Raw genomic sequence first — 17,578 nt, 5'->3', positions numbered from 1 at the left:
GGGAAGGGAGATGAATGGGGGAGAAATGTGAAAGGAGAGGTCGAAGGCATTGAGAGAACCTCACGCTGACCTAGTATATAACGATTGCAAATGCGGAGAAGGTCCTTCATCCACACCCAGTTTTTGGAAATATGAAATGAACAAGAAAAATAGAACACGTATACTGTTGGTAAGTGGGGATACAAGGTTGTAGGGATCTGTGACGGTGATGAAACAAGGGAAGACTAGAAAAAAGGTGTCCATGTTGGACAGCCACAGAGGCTGATGCCTGTTGGCTTGTGAGTAAATCCAGTTAACTGGAAGATCATTTTATTCTCTATTGACTAACCCTTTCTAAAATACAACTAACTCAAAAATCAGTCTTTAAAAAACTCCAGAGGATTTTTTATGCTTTAGTTGTTTTATTTCCCCTACTCTTAAAATATAGGTTTGTTATGAACAAAATTAGACAGTTTATCTCCCTCTTTTATTTTCTTACTCTCTCAATAGGTACAGATACACACACACACACACACACACACACACACACACACATGTACACACCTTTATTTGTGCCCTTTACAGATATACATAGGTACAACTATTACATTCTTTCCTCTTCTATTTTAAGTATATGTTGGCAGAGAACTGTGTGACTAAGTACTTAAAATTATATATATATATATAAACTTGAGCACAACAAGCCATTCCGTTTATAAAACATTTGGGACAAAATACTAGTAACTTATAGGGTAAAGAATGGCCCTTAAAGGTTGCTTGCTAAATATATCATCTAATCAGCAAATAGATATGTCCACTGGATTTTTTTCTCTGCAAGAGCAGAAACAAAAGTAGCATTAGAATGGAAGCAAGGAAAGCGACTCAATTCTAAATCGTATTTCCTTCCATTATTCAGGACCTCTTTGGGTGGAAAGGTGGGGGCGCTCCAACATTTACTGAGCATCTATTATATTTCAGGTCCTATGTTAATCAAATTTACATAATTTGTTTCATTGCATCCTTCATCAGCATGAATAATATTATTATTGTTATTACTAGAATTTAGATAAATCAGGCATTCCAATTTGTTATCTCAATCTTAAATAGTCAGAGCTCTTTCTATGATAGTACAGTTTCTCAGTAGTTATTTACTGCCTCCCTCACCAAAAAGAGGACTTTATCATAATAGCTGCACTTTAGTTTCCCGTCTTGAAAGAAATGATCTTTTTATAAACTTCTTCAATGTGAGAGTCATGAGATTCCAGAAATAAGTCTGAAACAACTACTTGATTTAATCCAACAACTTGTTTAAAATGTTACCATGCAGCATTGACTGAGACACAAGGACAATAAACACCATCCCTCTGCATCACAGAGCTCATGTAAACTGTGCAACGTGCTAAGAGTACAGAATGTGAAGCAGAATACAATAAAAAGATGGGGAAGGCACATAATTGTAACTGGGAAAATATTTTTGGATCATCCACATAATCTCTGTGTCTGTCTATCATGGACCTTCCAGCAATCCTTATTCACTCTATTCAGAAAGTCACAGAAAAATAAAAAAAAAAAGTATGGTTTCCCCTGTCTCATTTTTACTATGGGAAGATTAATTACATTGTCTCATTGGCCACGTCTTGAATTCATGGTAGAAAAAGCTCCTGTGCAAACAAACACAGTGAACAGATCCTCTTTCCCCATCTCCTCCCCAAGACCCCACAGAGTAAGCTCATTTTAACAGCCTAACTTTTTATGGACAGATGTGTCACTCAGGGTGTGGGACATGGGTAAACAGCATTGTCATGACCTCGGAGCCTACTGGAAATGAAGAAATTGGGGATGAATCCCACATTTACTGATCCGAATTTGTGACTGATCAAGATCCCTAAGTGATAGCTGTGGACACTCAAGTGTGTGACAGTCTGGTCTGCCATGGGGTTCACATCCCTGTCTTTTTCTGCTCATCTGGCTGAAATGAGAGGGTGGAGCCAGAGTGGTAATCCTTGTTCATGGAGTTGGTTAGGAGGGTCGATTTAAAGAGGTTGCCTCGGATGTAGTAATGGGAGCTGGGTTGTAAGTTGTCTTGCTCATCTCTGTTATATCAGCCAACCCAGAGGGAGAAAGGAGCTGGTGGGGAAGAACCTCATTTCCTAGCTCTTTTCTCCTGTATGTTTAGCTAATTTTTTCCTGGTACTTAAAGGTGACTAAAGCGAGATAGCAGACCTAGGTAACAATTCTCGTCTCATCATGATCAAGAAAATATGGTACATATATTCAATGGAATATTACTCAGCTTTAAAGACAAATAAAATTATAGCATTTGCCAGTAAACAGATGGAGTTGAAGAATATCATGCCAAGCAAAATAAGCCAATCCCCACCCCCACAAAAAAAAGCTTAATGATTTCTCTAATATGTAGATGATAATTTGCAATAAGGCAGGGGGCACTAGAAAAGAAAAGCATTTCCTTAGATTAGGTAGAAGGAAGTCAAGGGAGGAGAGGGGAGGGGATGTGGGGATAGGAAAGATAGTAGAATGAAACAGACATTTTTACTTTATGTATATATGTGACTGCATGACCAATATGATTCTACAATATGGACACTCAGAAAAATAAGAAATTATATACCATCTATGTATGATATATAAAAGTGCATAAGTAAATTCTACTTTCATATATAACTAATTAAAACAAAAAATTAAAAAGATTAAAAAAATATGAAGAGAAAAAAGTACATAATGCCTAGAGAGACCTGATAGAGGAGTTAATACTTTGAAAGTTAGTACTTTGAAAGACCTCCAATGTGTGTGTAGATAGAGAAAATAAGACACCTTATTTGAGCAGTAGCACAAAAAGATGTAAAGGTGTGGAGAGAAAAAGTTGTGAGAAATATTCAGGAAAAGATGGCCACACTGTCTAAATATAGAACACGGGATAAAAATCAAAGGGGTCAAATTAGAAGAAAAATTGGAATTATATTATTTAGGAGACAAGATGAAGAATTTCATTTGGTTCTTTTAACTACAAGGAGTAGACAGTGATTTTACCAAGCCAACCTTTAAGAGAGCTAATCAGACAAAAATAACTAGGTTATTGAGTTGAAGCGGGAGTAGATGCTAGAAGTAAACATATCAGAATATTGAATAGGAAACCAAGATCATGCTCTATAATAAGTGACCTCAATTAGCAGGACAGCAGGGGACTAATGAGAAAAGATGATTCAATGTGCTCACTGAATCATGGTCAAAATAATATGACTACCATTTAGTCGGTGTTTGTTATTATCAGGTATTAAGCTTCACATTACATAATCCTTGCTGTGAATTTTCACATTTTAACAGTCAATAGTAAAAATAATTATGATGAGGACAGCTGAAAATTATATAATGTTTAATTGAGGCCAGCACTATTCTAAGCACATCAAATAATCATCCCTCTGAACCCATGTGGGCATGCTTCTAGAAGACTCTTCATATCCAAAATTGGTGGGCACCTGATGTGTTGCTGTATTTGCCTACATACTTCTTCTCTTATATATTAAATTGGCCTCCAGATTTCCTATGATACTGTAGACGAAGTAAATGCTACATACATAAATAGTTCTTGATACATATTGTGTATGGAATAATTACAAGAAAAAATGTTACATGTTCAGTTCATGCACATCTTTGAAAATACGTTTGATCTGCTTTTATTTGAATCCACAGATGTGGAACCTGTGGATACCTAGGGCCAACTGCACATCCCAAAACATTGTTCTGAAATAGGAAATATCATTACCTCCATTTTATAATTTAGTAAGCTGAAGTACAAGAAGGTTAAATAGGTAGTAACTGTAAATTAAATAGGTACCTATAAATAATAAAAAGGTACCTATAAATTAAATAGTTAAATAGGTATGTACCTTACTTCATAGATGAAGAACTAGGTTCAAATACGTGTACTTATTCACTGAAAAAAAAATCTACCATTTAGCAAGTGATAGCTCAATAATTTAAATCCTGGTCTAATTTCAAAGACTTTTCCTTTTCCATATGTAAAAACATATATTATGAAAAGTTAACTAGACAATCATTAATGAACTCTGAATATAATTTCAAATATATTGATATGAATAATAGGATACACTACTTTAAGTAAAATTTCTTGCTTCTGTAACCAAGGCTTAAATATTTAAGTGGTCTAAACAAGACGACAGTGCATCCTTCTTCCAACCAGCAAGCTCAGCAGAAGCTACTTAGGGCTGATATGGAACTGCTCTCTGTCAGACACCCAGCTGGCTTCCCTCTCTGCCCTGTGAGGCTAACCATGGACGATCTCCAAGTGTAAGATGGTCACTCTATTTCTGTCCACAGTCCTTGCCTGTCACCCAGTGAGAAAGTGGAGAGATTAAGATAAGTGTCCATTCTTTAAAGATGCTTTTCCTAAGTTACTTTTATACTTCCACTGACACCTCAGGAAAAGAACTGAAATTTAAATCAAGTTGCAAAGAAGATAAGAAATGCATTTTAAAAGACTTCCCTTTGCAAACAAAATGGTGCAGAAGCATTTGGAGGAAAGTAGGAGTTTTTGCTACATTTTCTGTCATAATTCCATTTTCGACCAATCTGTCCTCGTTGTCTTAACAATCACCACAAACTTGCTAACCCTTGAAGAACAGAAATTTATATTCTCCCAGTTGCAGAGACCAGAAATCCAAGATCAATGCATCAGCAGAGTTGGTTTCTTCTGGAGGTTCGGAGGAAGACCTGTTTGTTTTATGCCTTTTTATGAACTTATGCTGGTAATTCTTGTCATCTGTCAACTTGTAGCTACATCACTGCTAACTTTGTCTTCACATGGACTTTCTCCCATTTATCTACACCTATTATCAATCCTATGCCTCTATCTTCTCCATGTATGGTGGCATATACTTGTAATCCCAGCTTTTGGGGAGGCTGAGAGAGGAGGAACCCAAGTTAGAGGTCCATCTAGTTAGAAGTCATTTAGAAAGACCCTGGAACCTGTCTGGGGCTGGTGTTGTGGCTCAGTGCTAGAGCACTCACCTAGCATGTGTGAGGCCCTGGGTTCAATCCTCAGCACCACATAAAAATAATTACATGGGGGTATTGTGTCCAACTACAACTAAAAAAAAGAAATATTGTTTTAAAAGTCCCTGTCTGAAAATTTTAAAAAAATAAATAAATAAAAATAAAAAATAAAAGATCTGGGAATGTCGCTTAATCATAGAGCTCCTAGGGTTCAATCCTCAATATACATAAGTAAATAAATAAATAAATAGGCTTGTATGTCATTAGATTTAAGCCCACCCTAATTTAGAATGATATCACCAGAGATTTCTTTTTACCTGCATTAAGTTTGCAAAGATGCTTTATCCAAAGAAGGTACATTCTAATGTTCTGGAAGGATATATCTTTGGGAGTAATAGTTCAACCCTTTATTCTTTCATTTTGTTATTTTAATATCTTTTTGAATTGTGTGTTGTTGAATTCATGTTTTTATTAAGCTTTCCTCTGTCATAAAACATTCATGGAAAACTTTTGCATTCATTCCTGCTTTATATTTTCTTTCAGATTGGATTGTTTATATAAATGTTGAGGCTATTTCTCTTACTTCCTTTTTTTTCCTTTTGTGGTCTTTGGTACAGTCATTCTTTCAATTTCTTTTCTGTTCTTTTTTTTTTTTTTAATTCATGTTCGGAAGAGGATGTATAGCTGCATGTTAATCATGTGTCTTTTTATCCATTTTCATCTTGTATTTCTTTGGGTTTTCGGTCAGGACTCATTTGATGTGGATGATTTAACTTTGTTTTCCTCTCTGAAAATCAAAAAGCTATTATTTGTCTCTTTTGAGCAGTTCATATTTTGACATCACATAAGAAGCCTGAGGACATGAGAGAGGAAGAGATAGCAATCGAAGTGGGAAATATTTAACTGAATATTTGGCCTTTCCTGCAGTATTACAAAGGTCATGTAATCATGGGGGTAGGTTGGATTTTGCTCATCCTCTGATAAACTTTCAGATAATTTCCCTAGTTCAGATCCTGAATTTTCTCTTCCATCATAGTATCAGCATCTTCATAGGGCCTCTCATTTCAGAACATTTTGGCAGGCTTAAAATATAATGTTTTCTTGATGGTGACAGGGTTTGAAGCTATAGGATTGTACAGTGATATTGCTGCCTTAGAATCAGAGGCGTTTATGTTTTAACACGAACTGTTTTAAAAAATCTTAGGCAATTGTTACTATTCGCCTAAACATATTATGTATCTAATCAGGCGGAGAAGAACATATAAGCAAGTAAGCATATTTAAATATGTATGTAAGCTAATAAAATCACTTAACAAGGGAAAGAGGGGCAGGTATCTCTCTTGAAGAGCATCCACTCCTACAACTTTGAAATATATATGCTTGGCAGCTTTTGGCTGTGGTAAAGTTTCCATCATGTTATCATCTTAATGAGAAATCACTGGCAGCCAGAGAGTAGTTCCCAAGAGTTGAGCATCATAAAAGAACTCCAAAAGTGAAAGTCATCAGACTCCCATCTATATTTGACTTCTTCAGTAAATACTCTGACAACTGAGACTTTCCATAGGAGGCTGGAAGGAGGAGGCAATTTGCAAATAAGGTTTAGTAAAAATTCTTTAGTTACTAAATCACTTTTTCTTTTGTATTTATAAATAATCCTTTAATTATTCTACTTTTTTATATTTGCACATATTAATTAAGCAAAAGCTACAGCTCAGGATGTAAGTCTAATTTAATAAGCAAGTTTATTGGGTAGGAAAAAATTGTGCTGAAAAAACTAATTAAGGAAGATTCTGGATTTGGCATAATCAGTTGGGAAATCGCAAACAAAAGAATCTATAAAGGCAGAGTGCTTCAGTGCTCATTGGAAAAATAAATTCTGAGCCAAATGAGGGGGTTACCAGCTTTAGTGCAAGGAGGTGGTTAGGGGAGTAAAATTTCAACATCTTAGATACAAAGAAGAAATAATGATTCCACAGGACAAGCACCTACTACTTTGAAGAGATTTTACTGACCACTCCTGTCCTTGGGGCATTTGCATCCAGAATAGTTTCTGACTAGAGCCATCCTTAACCAGACTCTGAGTTACTGGTGCACCTGCTACTCCCTGTATTTTTCAGCCTTCCCAAATTCTCCAACCAAGACTTTCCTGTTAGAAATGACAATGACTTAGAAGCCCATTCACATTGAGTTAAGGAGAACATGAGCTATGATTTCCGGATGGTGCTGGAATTAAAAACTATAAATAAAAGAACGGAATGCACATAGATAAAAGGGAAAACATGAGTGCACATGATTCATTTTGATGCTGTTAAATTAAACTGAATTTGGTCTACAGCTGCCTGCATTCGTAGTAAAGTGCAATCTTAATATGTAAACAAACTGCAACCCAATTATGAGTGTATCTTGTAACAAATAGATGAATCTCAACTACTCATAGTAGTCAAGCTTGAGCCAATCATATAGGCTGCCAACCAATCATACCATGTCCATATAAGGCAAGTCTCTTCAGCACACCATGCCTCATTAAGCAAATGCTGAGCTCTATCCAGTTAATCTGTATCCATATGTCTCTTTTTTCTATCAACACTGCTTGCCCACATTGCTGGGTGGAGCTTTCTGAACCTCTGTTGGTTTTGAGGATTGCCAGATTCATGATTAATTCTTTTCTCAAATCAACTCTTTACTTTTAACTTATATGAAGTTTTACTTCAAAGATAGTGAAGATTGCAATTTCTTGGATTGAAAACAATAGAAAAAAGAGGGAAGAAATAAAATACTATTTACCATATTATATAAAATTATTTAAATTTTTTTCTGATTATAATTACCAATATATGTCAGAAATATCAATTACCAATATACATCCGAAAATTCAAAAACCTTTGGATTTTCTTCAAAAACACCATTTTGGGTCAAGTCAGTTGGATCTAATTGAACACTTGATTAGAAATGTAATTTATTTTACTTGTAGTAATGGGATCATCATCACTGGAGGAAGGACAGTGGTTACTTCCATTGTCAACTAGATAGCTAAAGAGCACAGTCACTTAGCTCTAGTGGTTTGTGTGTTGTTTAGCCTAAGAAAGAATAAAGAAAGGAGGAGCGTAAGTGAAAACCACTGTATTCTTGCTATAAAGAAAAGCTTTCCTCTTGAGAAAAGTGTGAATACATCCATAAAAGGGACTATGCAAAAGTATGGTTTCTTTAGTGAAATTTCTGTTGAGGCTCTTAGTATTGTTTTGTAACAATGAACCTGAAACTCTATAACTCCTTTTAACCACTGGAAATATTGTTTAAAACAACATGATCTTTAAAACGTATTAGGGCAGAAACTCTTCAGATATTTTACCTATTTTTAGACATCTTAAAATGTAGAGCCATAAGTAAAGAATTTAATCAACTATATGGTAATTGCATTGAACAACTGGATTTCATTCATCACTTCCTAGGGGTACTTAAGAGCAATGAGTGTTAATATTTTGTCTTTATGTTGCTTGAAGACTCACCTTTTAATTTCCTCCCCTCCTTGCTGCCTTGCTTTCTTCCTGCCTTCCTTCTTTTTCCCCCCTCCCCCCGCCGACTTGTAGTCTTCCTTCTACCTTCACTGTTATTCCATAAGCATGTATTGTAATGTATTGCAGCCCAGGGTTTGTTTTTGGTGTTAAGTATGCAAAACTGAAAATATTAAGTTCTTGATGATCATTAATTCCATAAACTTTTGAACAAAATAGATAATATAGCAACAGGGGTAGGAATAAGATGTTATGGAAATGGAGATCATGGGCAAAGTAGCCCAGGGAGAAGGTTGGGAAAGATTTGCAGAAGAGGTATACTGGGGCTAATTTTTAAAATTTGAGTAAGAGAAAGTCATATGGCTAGAAAGTATACAGATTCTTTCCGTATATTAGAAATAATATAAACATATGCATAATTTACTGGGAAACTACAAACAATCCAATACTAATATATTGTACTTTTAGTGAGGGAAAGACAAAATGTGCAATTACAAAAGTAGGCAGGACCCACTCAAAGGCAGGTACACTTCCTACATTTAGCTTCCTGAATGTCATGCCATATGGTATAGATTATTAGTGGAATGTTTCTGAAAATAAACTGATAGTAAAAAATGTGTCTGATCAGCCTCACATACTAAAATTTTAAATCAAATTTTATGAATTGAAGAAAACTCACTATTGACACTTTGAGGACTGAAAATTAGGCGAATAGTATCTGTATGAATTTGATAAAGAGAGGTTGGGCTCCCTCAAATGGCAGGTAGCTTCTAATATGGCTCTCAATGACCCCTACATACTGGTATTAATGCTTGTGTACAGTCCTCGCCTCTCAAAGGTGGATGAAATTTAGTAACTTGCTTCTAACCAATAGAATATGGCAAAAGTGATGGGACGACACTGCCAAGAACAGGTTATAAATGACAATGATGGCACCCTTTCTATGACTATAGGGAAACCATATTGTGTTTTGTAGGTTTCCCTATGTTTAGGCCTGTGTGGCAAAGAAGAGAGGAAAAACTGTTTTCCAATAGCTAGGGAATCTTAAGGGTGTTAGATTAAGAGCCTTGTTAGTAGGCTGAAGAAATGGTTATATCACCATAGAAATTTGAGATGATAGTATTCCCAGGTGACATCCCGAAAACTTATTGGAGGCCTGAGTCAAAAATAAGCAAACCCACATCTGATTCCTGACCCACACCTACTAAGAGACAATAATTGTTCATTGCTTAAAGCTGCTATATTTTAGGGGTGATTGTTTATGCCATAATAAATAACACATATGCTTAACAACAAGATTCTCATCTCAGTTGTTACAGTAATCAAAAGCCTTACCTTTATAGGCTTCTTTTCTTGGGCCACATGCTATTTATTCATGTTGAGATTCAATAATGAAGACACAAGTCGGGTGCAAAGAAGGGAAGAATTCAAGAGTACCCCATTCCTTAACATTTACTTGGGTGGTTGTTCATTTGTAAAGGAGCCAATATTCACAACTGGAAAAAAGTGGGCGTGGCTCTCAGGTACCTGACATTTGATTGATTGGACATTGTCCCATCAAGCCATCTTCTCTTAGCACCACATCATCAAAGGCCCTCCAACTCTCCTTGTTGGTTTAATGAGTAAATATCACACACTTAGTTCACAGCCACCTTGTTATTAATAAGGCTGTGTTTGAAATAAGTAGAGGAAATGAGCAGAAAGAAAGTGGACATGGAATCTTTATCCACAGATTTAGTGATAGATCATTTTCTCTGGTACTTTCCACATGTATATAGTACAGTCCTTTGAGCATTCATTCATAAGTCCACTCTTTTCATTCATAACTATATTATGGATCTAATAACCAAAACAGAAAATATAAAAATAGCTGCCATCTATCCTAAGCATCATGCTGCATGCTTTTAAAACATGAATTCCTCTAATGTTTATTACCCCTTTGAGTTCCACTTGATATTTAGAGATTCTGATTCAGTTGGTCTTAAGTAGGCCCAGATACCTGTATTTCCAATAATATCCATAAATTATTATGATGCCCACATAATTCTGAGAACATAATATGGAACATACCCCTTAAAGGGTAGGTGTCACTTAATATTTATAAAAGAGACTACAGCACTAGTACACTGATTTAGAATTAGTGTGTTCAGTCACATAGTTGGATTATTTGTGATTGATAATGACTAATGAAATAAAATAAACAGACAGGTAAAGTTGAAATTCAGGAAGCCAGCACATTGCAGCCAACTAGAAACTATTCAATAAGAAGAAAAAATAAAAGAAAGGAAAACAAACAATAGAAATTGAAGCATGTATGTTTAATAAATCACCTGCTGCTTTTCAGATGTTACATCTCTTCCCTGAGGAAAAAAGGTACATTTTTTTTCTCCTTGATTTGTATACCTTGACTTTAGTCTAGGTCAATAGTTCAATTTATCTTTACAAATGTCTATTTAAAAACCAAAAGAAATAGCCTAGGCCACTCAGGTAACATTGAGATGAATAACTCAACATTATGGTCCAACAGGAAGAAGATAGAAAAAGTAGAAACTCATTACAGAAAGATGGCAGACTTAACAGAAGTTGGGAAGCACAAAGCTTATCTAAAAGGGAAAAAAACAAAAGCAATGTTTTCATTTCCAAATTGTTTTAAAATCTCATATTTCACAGCATTGCAGCAAATTTTTTCTTCCTAATCTACCGTTTTGCCCCACCAACTTTCTACATACTCATTTTGGGTCAAGTGCTGGATGCTAAAAAAAAAAAACCCTCATATGTAAACTTCTGGAACAGATTCTTCATATAGACAAGTATAGGAGAAGTCAAGTTTAAAAAATGCACATGTTCTGTCAGGACCACAGCAAGACTGGAGGGTTATCAGGGACATTTAAATTTCTCTTTCAGATGACTGAGAGAGTGCAACCAGCTGCACTCCAATTGCATTGAAAATAGATACTTCGCAAATTCTCATCTAAATGAAAGTTTAAATTACCAAAAGCAGTCTGACCGGTTATCTTTGACTAAAGTGGTATACAATTTGCATATAAACTTCATTTCTTTGTCTAATTATGCTGAATAAAATGCATTCATTTTCTCTGTGATTATAGGCCAGCCCTGCCAAACACCTGTGACTGCCACAAATCCTAATTTGATATTTATTTACTTCAAAGCAATCTTATTATCTAAATGATTTGAGTCATCAAAGGCCTTAATTATTGATAGTCAATTCGATAGGGTTAGCTTCCGTGTCCTTGGGTGGGAGTTTCTGATTTGCTCTTTCCTTTTAAAGATCCACTTAGCTGTAAGAGGCCATATGATTCTGCTATTAAGGGTATTGGAAATCACATACTTATTTAATTGGAACTAGATTTAGATAGTACCAAAGAGCCAAGATTGACAGCTGCAATCTGCAGGCTTCCAGGTAATTTTTTTTTTCTTTTAGTTCTTGTTTATTCTTAATTTCCAAATAGTTGTTGTAACTTTTATGTATTTCCCAATTTCCATGTCTTTGAAGTTTTAGAATCCCATGTTTTGCTGGAGATGATGGCATCCCATAGGCAATAAGGGGTATTCATTGGAAGAGGGGATTAAAGATGGCTGCCAATATTTTGAGGCCCCATTCTTTTTGAGCAATGAACTTGCATAATGGCTGGCATGCAAATGCACAGGTTCAGTGTGAAGTTCCACCTTGAAAAACACTTACAACTTACCAGTATGTTCCTGAGGATCAAGGTCACATAGATTGTGAGGATCAATGTGTTGTCTTTCTCCAACCAGCAATTCATTGGAATTGAGTGGTCACAGATTCTTTGAGTGGAGTTTCAAAAGTCTTGTTCAAGGGTTCTCAAAGTGTCACCTTGGAACCCTTGAGGGTCCTTGAGTCTCTTTCAGGGTTTTCATTTCTATACTAGTACTAAGTAATTGTCTTTTTTTCATTTTCATTAAGAGTGTACAATGGAGTATTACAGAGGCCCCACGTGATATCACAGTCCCTACCCTCTCAAAGCTCTCAAAGTCTCTAATGAGGAAAGATTTTAAATGCTGCAAGAACCAGGTTACAAAGTTCCTTAGCCTGAGGGAGCATGAAGGGCAATACCCAGGTCACCTTGGTCATTCTGACCAATCACAGTTGGTCTCTGCTGGCTCGCTAATACCATAATGATCATAAATAAGCTTCATGAAAGCATTTACCTACTTTTCATAATTCTTCATAAAATCATCCAACAATGTCCAATCAACAACCTGTACTATACTTAACAACCAATGTATTTATAACAACCTGCTTTCTGTAACTCCCTTATTTTCCTTTCTTTGTCTATAAAACCAGAACCCTTAGATGCCATTTTGGAGCACATGTTCAGGGCAATTAGAATACGTGTTTTCTGGTGGTCATCTTCACTTTGCCACCACTGAACTTTTTGTTCTACTTGGTGAGCCTCAACTTGATTTTCACATTGGTACCTCCAAATCTCAGAAGCAAATTTAATTGCCATTGTAATGGTGCTAAGGTGTGGGATGTATTAAGAGATGGTTAGATCAGGAGGCTCTGCCCTCATGAATTCATTAATTCTATTTTTTTTTTTTTTTTTTTTTGGTGAGAGTGGTTTTGTTATCTCAGGACTGAGTTCCTGATAGGCTGAGTTCAATTCAATCTCTTTCCTCCATCTTGCACATGCTCCTTTGCCTTTCAGGACCACAAAGACACTCTCCAGGTACCAGCACCACACTTTTGGACTTCCCAGACTTTAAAATTGTGAATCAAATAAACTTCTGTTGTTTCTAATTACCTAGTCTGTGGAGTTCCATTACAGTAACAGAAAAAGAAATAAGACCCTAAGACAGCAAGAGAGTGATTGCCTAGAACAATATGAACATCTAGCTTTTAAACCAGACTTGCAAAAATGTTGACAGAAACTACTCTTCACATGAACTACTTTTCTTATAGATATTATAGAAGGGTTTCGTAAAACTCCATTATTATGTGATGGGTTTATTACTGTTTGAAATCACTTAGCAATAAATCTATTTATAATTAATTAATTAATTAACTTTTGCAGTGCTGGTGATCAACCCAGGGCCTCATAGATGCTAGATGGGACCTATACCCTCCAACCCTCATTAAATATTTTTAAAATATCTTAGCTTTCTAATATGGCAAATATAAATAGAAGTACTTTATATAGGCCAAAGCATTCTGGGTGGTTAACATCTTCAAGATTCTAAAGAAATCTAGAGATAAGGCTGGAGGACCCAATTTACATGAAGGAATATACTATGCTTTTTTCTTAACACTGTCCTTTTTGGCACTTGTATATTCTCTGGCCAAATCCCTAGTAAAGGCTTTCTCTTTGCTCTTCTTTGCACAACATCTGTAATAGCAATGATGTCGCTTTCAGAAAGCCCAGGTCCAGTATTAGAAGTCTAGTTTAATAAAGATAATTATAATATAATAGATATGCTTGATTGCCATAGTAACAGAGATGATTAATGTGACAAACTGGGAGAATCAGGCAGGCCTAGATGGACAATATCTGACTAATATTGTTGTACCAACTTTAAACGTCTGCTTCTTCCTTTCTCCTTATCGTCCCCTCTTTCCCACTTCCAAACCAGTATGCTTAGTGTAGGGTCCCCTGAAAAAGATTATTGATACTTCATGTATGTCTTCGTCCAAGAGGTTTGGGAAAGTACTTGGAGCATTCCTTCCTGAAAAGCAATCTTTCAATGAAGCAAAGGCATGGGCAGGGGTGCAGTGGAGTGGGTTAGGAGGGGAGCTTATAATCCTGTTGTAGATAAAGCATCATTGTCTTAGTGGCCACTAAATCAGCATAAGTGGCCTTGTGGTTTAACAATGTTGGAAAGGAAAGAGAAAGGGGAAAGGATTACAATGCTCTTGCAATTTGCAATGGCTGTCAAGCAGATGGGCTGTGGGTTCTACCTACAGCCATTGCCAGATCAATGAAAATGCTTTATTTATGCTCACTCTAAGCTATCACTTGTCAGGGGCGATCTCTTGTTGTGTGCTTCAGAACAGAGGTAACATGAACACAATGTGACACTCAATTAACCACAGGTGTCAATCAGGAGAAACCAAATGGATTCCACTTTGTCAGCATCCCGGTTCACTGTGTGGGTAGGAGATGAAGCTCTTTCATTACTGGCACTTCCTGAAGGCCTCCTGTTTCCAGGCATTACCCAGATCAATTCTGTAGGCCTGAACTAATGTTCCAGTACAGAAATCTAAAAGGTGAACCACGGGATTGCATTTATCTTCTCTGCTTGTTACATTGCTCAGGCTGCGATTCAGTCCTGGGAGAGAGAGGTTCACAAAATAACTTCTTTCTTTCTTCTCTTCTGCATCAAACTTAGATTTCTCACTCATTTAACTGAATGTAATGATGTCATCGATTGGGAAAAGGTAGTGTATTTTTGTGCATCTAGAAGGGCTCTTGCCCTGCTGATCAGCTCCTTTTGTTCTGGTAAAGAATAGAATTTTGCTAAGTAGACTTAATTTGGAAACCAAGATGTTTTTAAACTTTTAAAAATATTTTTATTCTTGCCATGTCTTTAAATCCTTAGCATCTGGAAGGAAACCTAGCTATTATGCCTCGTCTCTATGTGTGTTCAAAATAATTAATTAAATGAATTAATTAATAATCATAAATATTATACAAGCAGAAAATCAAGATGATGGCTTTTATTTTTTATCTCCAGAAGCAGAATTTTTTATTTTATAATAATAATAATAATAATAATAATAATAATAAAACCACTGTTAACCATATGTGGTGGCAAACATGTATAATCCATTACTTGGGAAGCTGAGGCAGGAGGATTACAAGTTTGAAACCAGCCTGAGCAATTTAGCAAGACTTTCAAAGAATAAAAATTGGGGATGCAGCTCAGTGATAGAGAGGCCCTGGATTCCATCCCCAATATCACATACACACAAAAATATCACTAGGCATTATGAGGACCAGAGTATATTCAACATCTTTATTCTATTTTATATAGGGATGTACATGTTCACTTTTTTAAAGTGCTTACTTTATATTTTGCCCCTAATTTTGTAGTTAACTTCCTGAAATAAGACTAAAAAGAGTTGGTATGTCTTTACATTTATATAATGATTATAAATTCAAAAAGATAAAAATTACTAGGCATTGAGGAAAGGATGAAAGTGTTACTTGTGTGTTTTGGTTTTGTTTTGTTTTTGTTTTGGTGCTAAGGATTAAATCCAGTCCTTTTTATATTTTATTTTGAGACAGATTCTCACCAAGTAGCCTAGGTTGAAATAGAGATCACCCTGCCTTAGTCTCCTAAGTAGCTTGGTTAATGGGCTTTCACCAATGGGCTGGTTATAAATTTTACAATGATGAAGGACCAGCACCTTTAGGTAAGTTGGTTAAGAACAAACTGAAACACCACAGCATCTTGCAGCTGGGAAGTACTTCTGTTCATGTGAAAAAAGCAAAATTGCTTGAGTTTGAATGTTGACCTGATACTTACTAGGTTGTGCTGACTTGTAAAAATTATTTAGACTCCATGTTTCCAATTTTATCTTTGTTGATGATACTCTACTTAGAGGGTGCTGTGACTAATTCATAAATTAGTGTGTGTAAGGCACTTAGGAGTGGGAGAATCTTTGTAGGTGAAGGAAAGTCTTTGTTCTTATTACAGTATTTTATCCTTTCTTCCAAGTGCACCTACATTTCATTTAAGTTTTTTGTCCAATTTTATTTCTCAATATTTTTCAGAATCTTGTGTCTTTATTTAGGATTGAATTGCATCTCTTTATAAATCCTCTCCATTGGTCTCAGCTCTATTTTTTCTTTTCAAATACTCAGTATAAATCTAGTTTCTTTTCTATAATAAGCTTCAGCTACTTGACTTTAATGATCAGATAACCGCTTGGCCTTTACTTGTGTGAGTTAATCAGAGACATATTTAACTTTGAACTCAGGATGTAAAACCAGTTTTATCAAGATTATGATCAAGATCAAGATCAGCCACTTCAAATATGCAATTGTGGGGAAGCTTCCTCTACTCAAACTTGTATAAGTCTCTGCTTTCCTACCCATGAAATGGGATAATCATATTACTGACTCATTGGGTTTTTGTTGAAAATTCAATGCATTCCTTCAGGAAAAGTGTACATAATGCTTATTTACACTGATATTAGGACATAGTATATTCAACATCTTTATTCTATTTTATATAGGGATATACATGTTCACTTTTTAAAGGTGCTTACGTTATATTTTGCCCCTAATTTTGTAGTTAACTTCCTAAAATAAGACTGAAAGAGTTGATATGTCTTCACATTTATGTAATTATTATAATTCAAAATGATAAAAATTACTATGCTTTGAGGAAAGAATGAAAATGTTACTTTTTTGTTGTTGTTGTTATTGGTTTGTTTTGTTTTGGGTACTGGGGATTGAATCCAGTGATGCTCTACCACTGAGGAATCAGACAAATCATAACTGAGGAACAGTCTACCAAATGCCAGACCAATACTTCTTAAAGCTGTCAAAGTCATCAAAATCATAGCAAGTCCAAGAAGCTTTCATAGCCATGGATACACAATATTTGGGTATCCTGGATGACATTTTTGAACAGAAAAATTAATATTAGGTAAAAACAAAAAAAGAATTATAATGTTTTAATATTGATTCATTAGTTCTGACATATATATCATATTAATATAGGATCTAAATGATAGGGCAGATCGTGAGAAGGTATAAAAACCATTTTTGTGTTATCTTTGTAAATTTTCTGTACATGTAAAATTTTCCTAAATAAAAAGTTGAAAATAATGTATGAAACAACACCTGAACATGGTAAATATTTAACATGTATTGGCTCTAACAGGATGAAAAGTTTGGAAACAGAAATGTTTCTGATATTTGAGGATTTTTATTTTGTAATCTTTGCAAATGTTTTACCAGTTGAAGATCCCTAATCCAAAGATCAACCCCTTAAATTCTCTAAAGTATAACACTCAAAAAGATTCAGGATTTGATATTTTCAAGATTTCAGATTTTTACATTAGG

The sequence above is a fragment of the Ictidomys tridecemlineatus genome, chromosome 5, assembly GCF_052094955.1.
Source record: "Ictidomys tridecemlineatus isolate mIctTri1 chromosome 5, mIctTri1.hap1, whole genome shotgun sequence".
Taxonomy (NCBI): Eukaryota; Metazoa; Chordata; class Mammalia; order Rodentia; family Sciuridae; genus Ictidomys; species Ictidomys tridecemlineatus.
The sequence above is the reverse complement of the archived record's forward strand: the minus strand, read 5'-3'. Positions refer to the sequence as shown.